The sequence below is a fragment of the Octodon degus genome, unplaced genomic scaffold (assembly GCF_000260255.1).
Source record: "Octodon degus isolate 3935 unplaced genomic scaffold, OctDeg1.0 scaffold00031, whole genome shotgun sequence".
Taxonomy (NCBI): Eukaryota; Metazoa; Chordata; class Mammalia; order Rodentia; family Octodontidae; genus Octodon; species Octodon degus.
This window is the reverse complement of record NW_004524607.1, coordinates 728,095-731,799: the sequence shown is the minus strand read 5'-3', so window position 1 is coordinate 731,799 and position 3,705 is coordinate 728,095. Positions and strand designations below refer to the sequence as shown.

Genomic DNA, 3,705 nt, shown 5'->3' with positions numbered 1-3,705 from the left:
AACTTCTAACAATTCTACCTATACACAAAAGGAAGTTAACTTCAAGATACTTTTCTATTACCAAACCCTGATCTAATTGCTCAAACAAAAATTTTTGCTGCAGATGTTCTTCTAAGTTTTTTTTTTCCGCCCTATGGCCAGCTCACCTGTCCTGGGGGCAGGGCTGACAAGGTATGTGGTGCCAGGGATTGAACTGTGGTCCCTGCACACTTGCCTAAGCTTGCCTAAGAGGGGCTTTAGACTGCTGAGCTGCCCTGTTCTTCTAAATCTTTGCAATGGCCTATGTTTTACTTTAACCAGGTACTGACTTGAGTTCCTGGTTCAAAGCAATTTCCAATAATCAATAGCATTGGCTTTATACAACTAAATCTATAGATGTGAACATTATTAGCCTAAACCTCTAAGAACTCAAACTGAAGTTTTCAGAAATGGAAGCAAATGGATGGCAAATACTAATAAAAACACAACAAGGGAAGTATAAATTATAGCTCTATCCACAGTTCAGTTAGTAAGTTAACAACAATCACACACTAGGCATTGGTTTGCAATTGCTAAGATTTGTAGAACCACTCCAGAATTTCTTTTTCCTACAAGATTGTTTCTCAGTTAAATCACGATTTTATTGCTTGAGTACATAAATTTATGCCACTAGGGCAGAGACTGTGAATGACTCACATTTCCAGTTGGTGAGGAGGACCCACTTGGTCTTATAGTATCAAACCAATCGGTGAATCTGGCTCTCAGTGAGGATCAGGTGGAGCTTGGCATCCTTATCCTCTCTGTTCCTCACAAGATGCTTTCAAACAGTAACCATTTGCTTAATTAAGTGGTAGAGACTCTCAGGGAGATCAGGAGCAAGTCCTCTAGACTTAAGGATTCTCAAGATTTTATTACCCGTCACAAAGCTACTTGAGCAACACCATGAGAGTCTCTCAGGATCACACAAATTTGTGAGGGAGTCGGCCCTCCTTGGCCAGTTTGTAAATCTGCTCCTTCACGTCGTCGGACGTCAGCTTCAGCTGGGGACACTGCGGCATACAGCAGAGCAGACTGGCACAGGCCCTTCCTGGGAGCATGCGTGCAACCCATGATGGCGGCCACCTATAAGATTTTTAAATGTGTTTCACAGGCATTTGGAAAATATTACTTTGAAAAATGATATCACTTCTTTAATAAAAATGTTGGCAGCTTGAAAAGTTTTACCACTAGGTAAAACTAGAAACTGAAATCCTTTAGAAACCAGATCAAGGAAACCATAGTGTTAGGAGAAAAAAATTAAGGATGTCACTAGTTAGCAGTACTTCTCATCAAATTAAAACCTGAGTATTTCCAAACTATAGTCTGTAGTATGTTGACAGGGATTTGCCAAAGAGATATTTCTATCTCTTGATATTTACACTTTCTTGAGAAACCTCAGTATAATTTTGGATTTAAATTGTTCATCAAGTTTTAACTATATCAAGGAAACTGAAACCAAAGACTTGTAAAGACAAATGTGTGTATGTGTGTGTAATGTATAATAAAGAAGGAAAAAATTGCATGTATTTCAGGACTTTTCCAAGTTGCTCATACAACAGTTTTTTTACTTAGAGTAAAAGTGGATCTGAAACCTAGTGCTGCTTACTGTCAGTGACATTTCCTCTACACAACAGGCAAAAGTCCCCACATCCGGGTTATTTGGCCTTTGAATGTTACGCTGAGGAAAAAGAAAATTCTGTCATTAATTTCACTCAAATATGGCTTAGTCATTCATCAGTCTGATTTTTTACCTGCCAGGTTTGCTTTTTCTTTTTCTTAACCATATAATCACCTATTCTTCAAACACTCCTTTTATCCCCAACTTCCTAGAGGAAATGAATAGTTGCAGCTACTACAGTGGAATTAATTACAAAATTATTTCACAACCAAAGAGAACATTCCCATCACAAACACTTTAGACTTCCAGAAGATAATTCTAATTACACCTGGTAACACAAAGCCCCAGATCACTGTCAAACAGGGCACCAAAATGTGCTTTGAAAAGAAAAAAAAGGGGGGGTCTAGTAAGATAGCTCAGTGGACTAAGTGCCAGCTTTGGCAAGCACAGAGATCAGGGTCCAACCCCAGGTCCCACATGTTGCACCGGCCCTGTCCCTGGACTGGCAACAGTCCCGATGTGTTGGCGCACACCTGTAATCCTAGTGCTGGGGAGGCTGAAAGCAGGAGGATCACCACAAGTTTGTTCTGCGTAGTGAGACCCTGTACCAAATATACAATGAAAAACAAAAAAAAAGGAAGGAAAAAAAAAAGGAAAAGAACATACATCTTAGAGCAGGGTAATTCTGCATAATCTCACATCTACATAGGGTCCCAGAACCCTTTTCAGGACTTCTAGAGTCATTTCTTACTGGGAACAAGGCTCCCCTTAGCCAGAACTTCCTTCCCTGTTCCTGTTATTTCTGGCTTCATCCTGAGTTCCATGGTCATGTCTCATAGTTCCAGAGTTCAATCACTTTCATGCATGAATAATGGAGACAAACTCTTATGGGACAACATAAACCTCATTTGCTTCTCTTTTCACATGTAGGAGCCAGACTGCTTTTCTGCACCAGACCCTGAATCAATCAGGACAATAAAACAAATCATTCACTGAAATATGATGCTTCATGTACAAGACTTCATTGGCACCATGTTATTTTCATGCCTACTAGGTGTGGTAAAGATTTCAATTCTGCTCCCTAAAGATTAATTAGAATTTTAAAATATAGCAGAATAAATTATTAAAACCAGCTGTAGCCTTTTAATAAAACATTAACATTTTCATAAGTTATAGGATTTTTTCCCCTCATGGCTTGGGTTAAATTCACAATAGCATAGAATAAATTTCTTTTACCAATCAATCTTAATAGATTTTTTTCAAACTTAAAGCTACTCATCTAAATAATAATATTGTGATATTTCACAAAATTCAATCCTCAGTCCTTTTAGTTGCATGTAATCTTGAGAAATAAAGTATAAGTCTTCATCATTACTAATAAGAGGATATTATTTTGGATGACATAAATTCTAATTTGTTAAGCAAATGTTAGAACTTGTATCTAGATGACAACCCCCTCCCAAGCCTCAGGCACTCATAGTGGGACTTTGGGAAGATGGGTGGCCCATGACTACGTGATACTGCATTTAAGGCAGTGCTTCGGGAACAGTCCACTAGTTAGATTAGCATAGTTCTGGGTATGGCTTGATGGATTTAATGATGACAGAAGCCTGACCCTGAGTGTGAGTGGCACAAATAGGCTGGTAGCCTGGATGGCACACAAAGGAAAAGGAAGCCCCAATGCTCCTGCCTCCTGCCTGTCCTGTGATGGGTTGTTTCTCCTCTGCCTTGTCCATCTGCTGTGCTGCCCACCCTTGGAACCAGCCAATAAGGACTGAGGCTTCTACAAACTGTGAGCCAAAATAAACCTTTCTGCCTTTAATTTGTGGGTGTTGGATAGATGGGCCCAGCAATGAGGAAGTAAGTAGGACAGTAACCTTTGCATTGATCAGCTAAATATTTATCTCTGTTGAGGCATTTTTTTCTTCTTCTTTTTTTTTTTTAATTTTAAGGACGAGCCTACAGGGTGTTTAGGGTCTCACTACTAGATCGGACTTGTAGCGATCCGCCTGTTTACAGCTTCCCAAGAGCTGGAATTACAGGTGCACACCACCACGCCCAGTCTCAAT

The 3,705-nt window shown here is 39.6% G+C and overlaps 1 pseudogene; it reads right to left on the bottom strand.

Annotated features, from left to right (window-relative positions):
- Positions 1 to 640: 640 nt before the first annotated feature.
- On the bottom strand, positions 641 to 1,089 carry LOC101559911 (annotated as a pseudogene).
- Positions 1,090 to 3,705: the final 2,616 nt, after the last annotated feature.